The following is a 14,895-nucleotide window of genomic DNA, read 5'->3' as shown; positions in this document are numbered from 1 at the left end:
TCGAGCGATACAAGATACGTCAAGTGTAATCAGAACAAGTATATGACCGTCCCGTATGGAATGTTTGGAAACCGAGCGACTTTCAGAATATCGTGTTCTCCTCTGCCAATAATGGGATATTGTAAGTAAGTCTAATTGAATATTTCGTGAAGAATTAAAAAAAAAAAAAAATAAAAAGAATTGGAGATGCCGGGGATCGAACCCGGGGCCTTTCACATGCAAAGCGAACGCTCTACCACTGAGCTACATCCCCGTTTTTTAATTCAATCGAACAAATTGAAGAACAGATATCTATAATTATTATCGATCTTGTTTAAACAATTTTTATTCCTATTTAACATAATTACATACACGCTTTAAGATTTTATTGAAATGTATAAATAAATTTTTCGTCTTTTTTAGAGGAAGATATCTTTACACGTTAGTGAATTGATTCAATCATGGCGTTTAAAATCATGCATCGATCACCTCTGCTTAAGATATTTTGGCGATTTTATTTATTTAATTGTTTATTAATTTCGTTTCTAAAGAAAGATGGACATACAGTAAGAGTCTTGTAGTTTTTAGTGTTGTCTTACGATCGAATCGATTCTTGATCTTGTCTCAGTAACGTTTCTGTATTTATAGTAATGACCTGCAATTTCAAGGTCACATTTGGTTTATATTTTTATTAACCCTCCTCGAAGGTCTCATGGTGTAATGGTTATCACTCTGGACTCTGAATCCAGCGATCCGAGTTCAAATCTCGGTGGGACCTTTGAATTTTGGACTTTTTTGCCAAAATTTTTAACCATAACCATCTTAACCATAAACACAAACTATATCTTCGATATTTTACTAACTTATTCCCTTAAGTTAGAATTTACACGACTTTTTCAGCTTTTTAGCTTTATTGAACTAGCAAATTATATTTTACAATACGTGTAAGTTTATATTTAACACTCAAATGTCTGTGACATGAATACTAATAACAGAGTGTTCATTTCTCTCCAAACTGTTACAGAGTTATTACATATCACGCTTAAACTAACTTGCATTGTGTGCATTGCTTTAACTGATACTCAGTATGCTACGCTGAGACATAACAATGTAAAATTGCATTATTTATCGTTATGATCCTCTCCTAAAAGATCGACATCGTGAATTATCGATTACCGATATCTTCCTAGATCTAATAAAATTATAGTTAGTGAATTTCATAAATTTTATGATATGATATATTTATGAATAAAAAAAAATGAGTTTGCGTGTGCATCTTACACTTTGGCGACTATCGTTAATTATACGAGCGAAAAAAAAAAATAAATTGACAGCGGTGGGATTCGAACCCACGCCCTTACGGACTGGTGCCTAAAACCAGCGCCTTAGACCGCTCGGCCACGCTGCCTCGAAAACTTTTCGTCCCTATCTCCGCACATAACCTATACGTCACCATATATATTACATAACACGAGTTACTGTGTTACCCAACATTTTCCATTACATCAAATTTAAATAGTAAGCTCTATCATATTTGCTATCTCGATTTAATAATTTCTAGTATTCCGATATCCCTTTGTAGCGGCACATGGGTCAACGGAAGGTTTTGAATCGGGAGAGACTCATATTACTGTGCCTTGGAATACCAACGTTTTTTTGGTTTGCTAGGTTCAAAGATAAACAAACTCCGGACAAACTATTTTTGCCGTCATTTGTAAACGTCAACCGGAGTTACATTTGAATTTTTCATGATAACAACTGTAGTTATAAATATACGAACGTGCTCTCTCGGACAGTTCAATAGTAGAGTAATTAGCGATTTATATTAGAGTTTTTAATATATCGACTATTACGATTTTATCACTCGTGTCTTTATTAAACGAATCGATACGTTTAATAACCACCTCAGCTTTTAAATAGGAAAAGCGAAATACATTTTTTTAAGTAAATAATAGGCTATACATATTTGCAGGCTAATCACGGTTGTTGTTAAAATAATGTTATGAGCGATTCAGTTACTGCTTGGTCTATCAAAAATCTTAAAGCAAACGTAAGGATGAGTAGAAATGTAATTAGTAGTTCTTAGAAACTTGTAATTTATCTATAAAACTAGAGCAAGTTCCAGAAACAGTCATCTTCTCCGATGATTCCGCACTGGATACCCCCAACAATAGTTACTCCAGTTTTATAAATAAATTTGATGTCTTGAAGAAGTTTGGATTACGTTTCTACTTATATTCTTACTGAAACTTGCTTAAATAGAAACGTAATTATAAAATCTCTATGCTTCGTGGAACGTTGTCTAGAAAATGCAGCAATATGTTACACGCGATGTAGCCTATTTTTGTACGTCAGAAATTACTTCTCCTGCGCTAGAAACAATTAATTAAGTCAACAAACGGGCAATTAAGGCAGGAAGTAGCCATCGTGAAGCAATGATTAAACGTTTTCATCGCAGCCTACGGACGATCGTCGCAGGTTATCATCATGATAAAGAGGTGGTCTCGCATTCTGCCGACAGTGTGTGTTATACGTGTAACAGCGTACACGCGGGTCGTCTATTCTTGCCAAACGAGTTGCGTAATCCAACGAAGCATCGTGTTTCGCGTAACACGGCTCTAACCACCGTTAAGAAGAGGGGAGAAACTTAATTCACGAGGAACGAAAATTTTTACGATCGATTTCAACGGTCGTTACTCTCGCGTGTAGTTTCTGTTTCTTCTTCTTTTTTGTTCTTTCTTAAAGGTACGCTTGCACATTCAGCTGGACGAAAGGAAGAAAAAGAAGCGACGAAATCGGCGATGATACGCACGAACGTACGTCATTATGGTCGCGAAACGAAACTTCGTTTTTATTTTCCCTTCCCGGCAGCGGCGCGATAATATCTCAATATAAAAATTCATGCTCATAACGCGACTTCAAGTTTGAGTCTTCTTATTTTTCCTCTTTCTTTCTCCTTCTTTCTTCCCCTCGTCTTTTTTTTCCTTATCACGTCTCTCGGGGACGACGAGCGTAAAACTAACGCTTTAGAGAGAGAGAAAGAAAGAAAACGCCAGCCATGCCGAAACGACTGCGGACAGATCGATAAATTCGCGTGAATATTCTTGTAGCTGATAAGCCGGACAGATAAGACGAAATCGGTCTTTGCAAGTGAGGATCCCCTCGTTACGGGGTTGAAGATACGAGCATACTGCAAAATAGAAGATAAATGTCGCGATTTCGTATTCTTTACACCGATGTTTTATAACCTCGCCCCTTTTTACCTCGGATATATTCACTTTTTTCATTTATTTATCAAACTACCGGATCTCTAGAAGTAGCATTGTACAAATTTTCATAACGTTTCCTCGTTAACGTACGGTTAACGTCTTCTACGCGTGTACGCTCGTTACGATCGACGTCGACGCTCGATATCGACAAGTAACGTGCACGTACCGATCGTTCGATACGTGACGATATTGTTCCTCGACGGTGGAAAGGTTCGCGACAGAAGCGGTACCTGTTTAGCATCGCGTTTAGCAGAATCACGCCGCCACTTTAACCTAATACTCGTGGCTGTCGCGGTAAATGATGGATCGTTAGCGGCGATCCTAGTCCTACGTAGATGATCCCGATGACTTGCACCGACTGAATTACGTCCCGCATGTTGCATATCATAGAGAAAATCCTTGCGCGTATATCAGCGTGTTGCGTTACGAGGGGCCCGCGCGGGGGCGTTCATCGTCCGTGGATTCCCATGAAATAAACTGCTAGAAGCCAATTGGGGATGATAAATCTATTATTTTCGGCGAATCATCGGACCTAGCGAAGGGAACACGCTCTCGTAGCCGGATAATATACTCGACGTACGTACAGGTGCTCTGTTTCGTGACTTACAGTTCGTTCGTTTCGGTAACGCAAATTCATCTCTCGTCCGACTAACGATTAACCGGATGATACGATCATTTCGCGCGTTAAACGATCTTTCCCTGAACGATCGAAGTCATTAGCGTGGTCGTGCAAGAATCGCCTGGAAAAATTCAAATAATCAGCGAACCGCGAAATAATCCGATTGGATGTTATCGCATTGGCGATTTATCGACAGGGTCATTGATCGATGGTCGCGCCCTGATAACAACCGCCGTGACATCATGCGGAAAACGGAACCAAAGGGACTCTTTGGATAAAACGCGCTCTCCTCGAAACGGCTCGTTAACGGTCAATGGGAGAGGGCTTTTGGCATTTTCGCGAGGCCGTGCACATCGCTCGACACAATGTCCTGGCCATTAACGAAATACTCGATGAGTACGTATCGAGCATCGATCATTATGAGACCGCGGGCTTCGCTGGATATTCCGGTAACGGCCTATCGCCGCAATAATCGTCAACACGCGCAATAATCATGTCGTTTAATGACAATTGATGAGGACCAGGAAATGTCCGTGCTTTAACATCAGGCCGCGCGTCTCTACGCTTAGCCGACTCTACTCGTGATTCGTACGCGATAACGCGTGCATGTTTCAATGTATGGATGCGTGAATTTGCGTATATACGTGTATGTACAAGTACATAGACATAGGTACGAGAATGGATACGCACGAGTACAGGTACGCGTGCTTCGCATCGCGATAGCTACGTACACGTAGGCAGAGGCACGATTCTATTGTTGGCGCTCGGGTGTGCCATTACGCGCGATCAGTCAATATTTTCTCGTAACTGACCTCCGTTTCGATTCGGGTTTCCGCCGCTGTAAACCCGAAATAGACGGTTCAGATGGCCGAAACAAGCAGGCTATAGGCGGAGTTTGCGTGTTTCCGGACCGAAGGCAGCCTTCCCGTTTTCCGAAACACGATGTTACAACGGGGAATATTTTCGCGTAACTGACCTCCGGCGATTCCGGATGCGCGGTGATGAAGTGTCTATATGCACTTCATTGCACCGATTCCGCCTACAAGCTACCACGCCTCTGGCGAACCTCTGGTAACACAACGTTACAACCTTATCAAATATTTGCACCTTCCGAATCGAATTACGGTGTTTCTGTTTGTCTCGCCACCGAGATATCGCCCTTTCTTCGGTTAAGCGCTAATTAAAATGTGCATATCGAAATGAGGCCTCCGCAGCGATACGATCGTTCGATTCGCGTACTCCCGTGGATTCATAATTAACACCGAGCCAGTACATTTAATATCGCGACTCATCGACTCGTGAGACGGTATACCATACAGCGATATCGGTACAGTATCGCTATCGATCTCACGTTGCGTTTTCGCTAACGAAATTCCTATATCGCCGTGCATCGTCGCGTATAATGCGAATTTCATTGTACCGCAGGCACGGACGATTTTTAATTAAAACAAATTGCGCTATAAGTGGTCGACCCTTGATCACCGTCCCGTCGGTATTTCGAGGCTGATTTCGCCCGACTATAATATTTCCGGCTGTACGAGCCATCAACGCAACGTTTCGGAAAACTCCTCGATTACCGGTCAGATTATCGATCAATTTGTGCGCCGACCAATTTGTACACCGTACATACGCGTTTACACATATGTACATACACACGTATGGCAAACTCGTACGTACGCTGTAGATAGGATATCTTTCAGTCGAGTTGCGCTTGCTGCTCGAGGCCAGGCAGCCAGAACGCTCTGCATACGCACGATGGTTGGGATCGAACGAGTTCTCGCACTCGCGAGCATCGCGTACAGTAATTGAGAGTAATTTTGCAAGGCTAATTTACGTGGAAATTTAAAGGTAAAAAAATTTTGTCCCTATAAACCCTCGATCTTTCCGCGGACTGACGAGTCTATGTTTTTTCATCCCTTTGTACGTTCGGTTGCTCGATCCCTCGTGAAACCGGCGTTCACCTGCATCATCGGACAAACCTCGTTTCTCCGCCGTAATTCCATTTTCACGCAGCCCCGGCGATCGTATGACTCGATTTTTCCACAATTTCTGCGCCACCGCTGGTGAGGGCACGGTTGGGGAATTTCAATTAAATTACTCGTTCGTCTCTGTTTCTCCTTCTGCCACGTATCGTCGCGCGAAGGGAGAGAAAAAAAAAAATAACTCGTTCAACCCCGGAACACGATCGTCGAACGCCGACCGGTGACGAAGTTCTCGTCGTTTGCCTTTAATGGCCGCGTCCTTTCGACGCGCTCTCGCGAGATTGCCGATGATTAATCAGCCGCGGCAGCCCCATTTTTACTCTGCGAGCACGCGACGACGATTACCCCTAAGCGAGACACCATTTCCATTATTTGTTCCCTTTTTCACAGTTTCCCTTTCTCCTCCCCCTCTCCTTTGTTTTTTGTTTAAACTTCTTCACCCAGCGACGATTCGGTTGGAACGTGGAAAAACGATTACAGGAGGATGGCTCTTATCGGACGATTGCCAGCGTCGAACGCGTGGAATTCGTTTCCCTTTTTTCGATTCCCTTTTTCCGTTCAACGCGAATCGATCTCGTAACTTTCATTTTCTTCGCACATATTACACGCTACCGACAAACCTACTTTCTTCGCGTACACAAACACCGCGAGCTCTTCCATCTTCTAATAGGTAACCAATAGAGAACTCTTGCCAGATGAAAGCAAATAGAAAACTCGGTATCCTACGAGAAAGAAAGTGTACGTAACTGCACCGGCTGACTAATATCTCTAATAACAGTGATAAGTGCAAAACGGCGGTATATTACCTGCTGAATGCGGTCGACGAAGTTTCTCGGCGTGGGTTGACGCCGTGGGAATCCCCAGAGAATCGACGTATGACGTAATGTCGAAGGAATGGCGTGCAACCCTCTATTCCCTGTCCTTCCACTCCGAACCCTCCGACGCAGCCCCTTGCTCGGCACCTCGCCACGGCATTCTCTAACACAACGGCGACGCGTACGCGAGGACAATGGCTGTACGACGTCGGCGGCGAGAGGCGGAGGGCTCTGATTTTCTCCCTCGGTGCATCACCGATAAATGCGTTTAGCTTGAGAAATGAACCGCGCGGCTTGCTTGCGTGCAGTCTGCGTGCAGTCTGCGTGCAGTCTGCGTACAGCCGAGTTTCAGGCGGTGCAGGCTGCGTGGTACACGATTTCGCGCAGAGAGACGCCACGCGGTTCGTAACGCCAATGCTCCATTGCAATGGGATGCAGTTTTTGCGCTAATCGGATTAGGAAACGTTCAAACGTCCAAGTTGGAAACCGCGTTATTCCGCTGCGTTCAACACGATTCTGCAGTTATATGCATTTTCTGCTTCACCCTTCCTTTTATCGTTTCTTTCCTCTTTTTTATTGCTTCTTTTTCCCTTTTCTTTCCTTCTTTTCGATTTCATTGCCGACTATATCGCGATCGATTCTCCTGTTCGAGAGACGAACATGCGAGAGGAAAGGGAAAAAGGCATCCGAACGAGAACGAACAAGCGAGCATCGGTCCCTTCGGGGCGCTCGGTCGGCATTCATCCTGCGAGATCCCTCGACCCGTTTACCTTCCGATATGCCAACATATATCCATTGGTGTTTCGCCTTTGTTTTCCACCGATGAAAGAAACGTGACGGTCCGAACGATTTGCCTCGGTATTTAATCGAACGCCGGAAAAGAATTTTCCTTTACGTGGGTTCGCGAGCGTGGTTCGACGAGCTATTGCTCGGAAACACGCGACGTAGAGTAATTAAAATTTAGTTTCGAACGCGTAGAGAACGTTTGTTCCGCGAGTTTCTCGAGGGCTGTGTTGACTGAAATCCTAAAATTGCCTCTCTGTCAGCGTGACAACACGGTTATTGTATTACTGGCTCGCGTTGACGTCGGGAAACGTGTTCCGCTCGTTTAATAGTAGTGTCCTGTATCCTCGGAAAATTAAATCGGGAAACCTTAATAAAATCCTTACGAATTTCGCGATTTTCTGGCTTCGTGAAACGTAAAATGTCGGTCCGGTCGATGGACGGCGGTTGCGCGGCTTCTGAAAAGAAAGAAAAAGAGAGGCAAAAAATGGAAAAGAAGGGAAAAAACGGAGAGGAAACTTTTGATTGCTGATACCGGACGACCGCACGCTCGAGGGGAATCGATGATTATACGTGTGCTCCGCAGCTTCCTGTTATTTCAATTTAGCTCCGTGCTTTTTTACGCGAATATCAGATTTCACTGCATAAACCACCGACTTCTACTTTTTCTTCCATTGATTTATTGGTAATCAAGATTAAATTGCGCAAAAATCAAAGCATAAGTGCGAGATTCGAAATATAACCTACATATTTCTTATTCCCGAGATTGCCTATAATGCCATAATTACGGTGTTTCTTGTCCCCCCATATGACATTTGTGTCAATGATTTTACTCTGTGATTAATCCTGGCAACACGTGTTTATGCCTACGTATAAATAGAAAATTACGCTAATTTACAATTTAAGTTACTTTGTATATATTTTTGTAATGGAAAATTGTAGCGTACGGCAAATCTCAATACGAATTACTGTAATGAAAAGCAAAGAAAAAAGAAAGAAACACACGTAGCGGAAAAAAAAAATTGGAGATGCCGGGGATCGAACCCGGGGCCTTTCACATGCAAAGCGAACGCTCTACCACTGAGCTACATCCCCGTTATATTCGTAGATGATTTTATATTTTGAAATACGGGCAAACTCTATAAAGCTACATAAACAATGATTATAATATATTTATAAACAATTCCGGTTAAATTAATGCAATTAATTAAATCATCGAAACAGATGTTCGAATGTATGCGTATATACTCTTTTCGATTACCGATTATTACGAATACGTAGCCAGCTGTCTCTGCCGAGCTAATTCTGCGAATATACAAGACCGATATTATTAACAGATGTATCGTGTTCGAAAATACGATATGCAATTTAAACGACGTCATATGGCGAGCTGAGAATCATAGCCATGTAAGTCAAAATTCGAACAAGCTTTTCACGTTGTACACTCCCTGAAAGAACTATCTGGCCAAGTTATAATTTTATTTTGCATCGCGACATGTTTTCTAAAATTCCGTTGAATTTCTTTCTACTAATGAAACTAAAACACTATCTTACGCGAAATAGTAGTTCACTAACTTGCATCACTATGATTTTCAGTCTGCTATATAATCCACGTAAAGACCTGTTCCACGAATTATGAGTGGCCCTGAGGTAAAACCGATGATCATTTGCCGCAATTGCGTCCCATTATTGCAACGCATCCGCATGGGGTTGGTGTACGTGCTCAAAGAATTACGAGGATGGCTAAAAGTCACCCCCCGTCGCGTGACTTATGCACCACCGACCTCTAATAAAGATCTATCACCCGGTGCACCGGTTACTTTTATCTTTCGCCCGCATTTTTTCTCCCTTCCTCGGTTCGTATTCGTTTAAAAAACATTTCGATTCTCGCGTATACGTTGCAATTACGCGCACGGTGTGTCATACACAGGTTGATAATTTTAGAAATCTTTCTGCCGTAGATTTATTCTTGCCCCCAAGTTGTAAAGATATCTAAGGATCTTTAATCAAAGTATCATTTTTGGTTGACGTACAAGGAAACTTATGACCTTCGTAGCGAGGAAAATGATAGGTTTACAACGGGGAAGATCCCACAAATCCCATCGACGTATACAAGAGACCTTCCTTTTAGAGATAGGGCAAGTTAGAAAACTTGCCAGGAAAGTGACCGTGGAAATAACACTGGCCGGATCGTCCGACACCTTTCGAATGGGTCCATGCATTACACAGGCGATACGGTACACGCGCGGATACATAGAATAGGTAAAAGTGAAAGTAACCGTTCCCTGTGCTTTCTAAAGGCCAAGATGTTTATATGTATGGCGCAGACCGGAGGCATTATAATAAATGACGCTGGTTTTACCGCGAAGAAAGAAGAAGAAGAAAGTCTGTTGGCGGAGCCAGACGCGACCGGACTGTTTCGACTGGCTGAAAGAACTTGATAAGCGCTACCATCCATTACGCGTTGATACATTCTTAATTATGTCTGTTGATGTCTGCAACAGTAGCCTGTAACACTTGACTTCGCGTCGAGCGTACAGGATACGTCTTAACGATCGTACTATATTTTTCGCAAAGCGTAACGTTGTGGCTCGAACCGGTTGCAGCGGAAAATTAGATAATATTTAATATAAAGATATTTAGTAATGTTATTATCGTGTACCGTTGATATGTATAGTCGTTTGCCGATATTTACTCATGGCCGTGATACTAATGCCTTTGAATTAACGCAAACTTTTTAACGCTCGGTGTCGTAGTTGGTTCGAAAAAGTCAATATTCTTTTGACAACGCGGCAACTCGCAATCTGATATCCCCCTTTTAAATTTTCTGTATGCCTAAAAACTTGATAAATCGTAACCCGATACGTGAAATGTGATATTTTAGAGGCAGACGAATAAGAACGAGCATTCTTATCGTATAAATCCGAGAATCTCCCTCTTTGGAAGTCCAAAGGCAAAGCAAACAGTAATGTGAGAATGATAGCGCGGTGTTTTAAAACAATACGTCGAGACGCATCTTAAAAACATGACGGATCTCGCAAATCTCTTCCGATATTTATACATATACATGCGTTCGTACCTTCTCGTTACGAAAATATTTCATACTCTTATTTTTCACTTTCGTTCATTTTTAAGAAACACATTTCTATCTAGAAATGCTATACCCAAGACGCGTATACAGAATTTGCGCCAGTGCGATAAACATTATTTGTATCAACTTGTTCGAACGTCCGTTCGCGAGAACGTTCGTAAGCCAAACAAAAACCCCTTTGTTCTCCGAATTACCACCTACAGCAAGCTCGTCCATGTTTCATACAAGACGAGGCAATATTAGCCCCGAAGTCTTAATCCTTAATTTTCCAAGTCGTTGCCTTAGCCCCCTGCAGACTTTCGAGCCGACATACTTCGCATCCTTTGAGACTAACAATTAGCGATATTAATCCCGGCAGCCTTAGAGAAGAAAGACAGAGAGAAAGAGAGAGAGAGAGAGAGATACCCAGAGGCATGCGTCCTATTATACTTTAACACCAGAACCGGTCTCTCGTAAACATTCTTTTAATACCATTTCTCTCTGCTGCTCTCTCACTCGCTCGCTCGTTAAATCGGTATAGGCGGCGTGGTTGCGAAGCGGGAAGAAAAAGAGAGACGATATTTCGCAATTAACAGGGCTAATTATCGAAGAACGACCGAGGGAATGGTACTGAAGAAACGCGGCTCCCAAAGAGCCCTGTCCGTGCATATTTTATTCTTAGTATCCTTAAGTCGGGAACGAATGAAAGAAATAATCCTGCGATAACAGGCTGGGACTCGCGGGAGCTCGGTGTTTACACGAAAGTAAACTGCAGTAGCCGGCCGCCCGTGGTGAGAGAGGCTCTTTTGTACGCGCGTTTCTCTTCGAGAAAAGTTCTCTGTAAATACGGTCCGTCTTCGAGTTTCCATTCGGTATCAGCTCGGGGTCGTTTCTTTACACACGGAAGATAAAACGCCGGGGACTCGATACGAGATAACGGGTATCCATCGCGGGCATCGCTCCAGCTCGCGCACACTCGCTCGTTCCGCCTGCTTCGTCCAACGTGACCAGATTTACTTAATCCCCGAACCCCGATGGGAAACCTATTCACCGTCGATGGAAATAAAGTAAAACGCGGCCGAATAAAATAAACGAAACGTCTGTGTCTAACAACCGGAACAGCCTCACGGTGCATGATAAGAAAACGTTCGAACGGGCAACGTAGAAACGTGACATCCGATTTCGCGATTGGACGTGCCGTATGCAAAGCGTGTGGCTGCCGAGCTTTTTACGATTCGGCGACACGACGATAGAAGCCCGAGAACGACGCCGCTGTATAGAGACCTCCTACCGCGGCAAGTGTCGGCAGCCGTTTCGTCGCAATTACGTGTCCCTTATCGGCTCCTTATCTGCTGCGTTGAGCAAACCCGACGTTAATCCATTCGTCGATACGTTGCGCGGGTAATCTGCCGATAACAAATGGCCATAGCGTGAATAATCGTCGAACCGCTAAGGTCCTTTCGTTTCGTTTTATTCGAATCGCGTCGTTTTATCGCCGCGGGTCTGGCGCTGCTTATTGCGCGAACCAGATCGGCTTTGCCTGTTATTTGCACGGTGATTGATGCGTCTTATCGACGGTATACTGTTTCAATTTCCACGATTTCTATGGATGGTTCTTATTCGAACGAGACTTGGACCAAGCCCAAAAAGCAACTCGGAAATGGGAATCGGTGGAATTATCGTCGTATCGATCGGCAGAATGGCAGTTCGGTTCGTCGAATCGCGCAATGAATCCGACATGTCGGTGCGCTTCGGCAGAATTCTTACGGAACACTATGGTGAAATGCAACACCGTTACCCTTCTACTAGGCTTCCGCGTTTCTCGAAAATGACCGGTTCAACGGAATCGCCGTGAGTCTAGGAACGCGTCTGCCATTGCGGAATCCTATAGCGCGTTTACCTGGAAACCCAGTTCCACCTTCGCCAACGGAAGTCCCTGAACTAACCCCTTTCGGGCTTATATTCCCCATTCCAGGTATTAATCTTGGAAACCGGATCGTTATCGATGCTATACCGCGTTTGAACGATTTTATTGTTCATTATCTTTAATTGACCGTCACGAGATCTAATTGTTAATCCGACCGATATAACGCAATTATCTGAAGCTTTTGTTCGAAGATGCGTTTAACGTACGTTCGTTATCTCGATTGTTCTCATTATTTGCAATGTTTCATCATTAACATCGACGTGACTAATTGATACAACATTGCGGGATGAGAAACGATTTCTACCGATTCGTCACGCTTATCATCGGAGACATTGTGCGAATAGATAAATACGACCCTCGAATCTATCTATACTCTGTTTGCGAAAATTTCCATTCGTATATTCTCCCTCTCTCTCTCTCTCTCTTTCATTCTTTCTTCTTTTTCAACCCTAAATTTCATTGGCAGAATCCGTTTCCGTCGCGTGCCTGCTTGTAAAATCAGTACATCCGGGTGTCAAAGCGATGTCACCCGAACGGGTAGCTCGGCTACGCATCAGTTTTAAATTCGATCAATGGGTGATACCAAGCGTGAAACACTTTTAGGGTTGAAACTTTAAAGGCCAGCTCGCGAAACAGCAAATCGCAGTTACAACCGTGAAACTGGGGGGGTGGGAGCGAGTTGTGGGAACTCGGTGTCGAGTACAGCCGGAACCAAAAAGGATATTCATTTCGAACCCCTCGCACGTTCCAGTATTCTTCTCGTGCCGTTGCTCGTTCGACGTATGGCAAAAATCTTCGAAGCCTCTGTGAAAGCAGAAAATAAACGTACCTGCCGCCGTGTTAACGATCTCGACACGGGGCTTTTGTCAAGCCGAATTTATCGCCCGTCGTACGTAAACTATAAATCGTCGAATAGTACGAAAAACGTAAATTTCGTTCGGGATAAATTTCGGCCTCGTAATTGCATAATGTCATCGTGGATGATATGCGAACGACAAGTGGTAAATTCCTGGGTGTCACGGTGCTCGCCGGGTTTCGTGTAAAACGTGTCGATATAAAAACTGCACCCCGTCGCTCCTCCTCCCATCCTTTTTTTTTTTTTTTTAACGCGGTTGATTGCTTTAGGTATGGGTCAATTGACCGGGCTCGACCCAGAATTTACAAATTCCCCGATCACTGGCCACGATGCGTCCGTGACAGGGTGATTTTGTAATACAAACAAAAACCGTGGCGGCGCAGAGTGCATTACGGTTAAAGAGAGAAAGGGGAAGAAAGAGAGAGGAAAAGAGAGGAAGGTTGCCTGGCAACGGATCCACGCCCGTGTAATTCATTTTAGGGAAGTTTCTCTGTATGCAGCCACCCTTTATTGCACTCTCCCTCGCGCGATGCATTCCTGCCACTCTTCGCTCCTAGCCGATGCACACAAACGATAGATGCATCCAACTGACCGTCGAACGGATTCGTAGTGATCTGATTTTAAACCAATCAACGGCGGTTTCGCGCTTAATTTACAATCAGCCCTGATACGAGTCATTCGTTATAGGACGTCCAACTGCAAGCACCCCCAATTAAAATATTTTAATCGATTGCCATACAATTGCCAAGTTCGTTCCTCTGGTTGAAAATTCGAGCAGGATTTACAAGGGGATCGTGAGGTGGGCGCCTGATATTCGATTAAATGTCCACAAAGACAACAAACTGTATTTCGATTTAAATGCTGAACGATAAAACGCGATTACATCGAATTACCGTTAAACCATAGCGTTATTTGTTCTGCGGAGTGTACGATGCGCGTGAAATCGTTCGGTGACGATTCAGAAACACGTAGATCCACTCGATGCGCACTCGACCGTAAAATTATGATAATAGTTGGAGCGACGATGCACGGGAAGACGATTATTTATTTTCGTGGATGGTATACAACGCGGCATTAATATACCGAGGATAATTTACGGACAACAACACCTGCGCGCAATAAAGTAAATCTAGCTTTTCATTTCATTGTTCCTCGGCTACCCTTCGTGCTCACCACCGCGATCACACACCGCATTAGCCGACAATAAAAGCACGATCGATGATACGCCAACGAACGATCGCATACATGAATTTTTAATAAATCTTTCGATGGTCTATTAGGGACAAATTATTCGAGAACCTTTTCCATACCGCGATAAATTAACCCATAACCCGGTTACTTCGCGCAAATTGTACGAACAATTCGCTCGATAAACTGGCGCGATAAAATAACCGGACGAAATTCAACGATACTTGCTTTGCGACTGCTAATTAATGATTCTATTTAACGTAACAACTGCCCCGACAAATATCTATACTTCCCTCGGACAAACTACTGGCGCTATCTGACGATCGCGTAACTGCGTTCCGCGCGCGAACTCCGATTAGAAGGTGAAGAATGCACCGCGTAATTTACAGAGACGAGCATGCGATGCG

The 14,895-nt window shown here is 43.7% G+C and overlaps 4 non-coding genes across 4 annotated transcripts; 1 reads left to right on the top strand and 3 right to left on the bottom strand.

The window, feature by feature from the left end:
- Nucleotides 1-181: 181 nt before the first annotated feature.
- On the bottom strand, nucleotides 182-253 carry Trnaa-ugc (transfer RNA alanine (anticodon UGC)). Its single transcript has one exon. It is a non-coding gene; the product is annotated as a tRNA-Ala (tRNA).
- A 432-nt stretch (nucleotides 254-685) lies between these two features.
- On the top strand, nucleotides 686-757 carry Trnaq-cug (transfer RNA glutamine (anticodon CUG)). Its single transcript has one exon. It is a non-coding gene; the product is annotated as a tRNA-Gln (tRNA).
- Nucleotides 758-1,307: 550 nt separating this feature from the next.
- On the bottom strand, nucleotides 1,308-1,387 carry Trnal-uag (transfer RNA leucine (anticodon UAG)). The gene has a single exon. It is a non-coding gene; the product is annotated as a tRNA-Leu (tRNA).
- Nucleotides 1,388-8,470: 7,083 nt separating this feature from the next.
- Nucleotides 8,471-8,542, bottom strand: Trnaa-ugc (transfer RNA alanine (anticodon UGC)). The gene has a single exon. It is a non-coding gene; the product is annotated as a tRNA-Ala (tRNA).
- Nucleotides 8,543-14,895: the final 6,353 nt, after the last annotated feature.

Source organism: Bombus affinis, chromosome 7, assembly GCF_024516045.1.
Source record: "Bombus affinis isolate iyBomAffi1 chromosome 7, iyBomAffi1.2, whole genome shotgun sequence".
Classification (NCBI taxonomy): Eukaryota; Metazoa; Arthropoda; class Insecta; order Hymenoptera; family Apidae; genus Bombus; species Bombus affinis.
The sequence above is the reverse complement of the archived record's forward strand: the minus strand, read 5'-3'. Positions and strand labels throughout refer to the sequence as shown.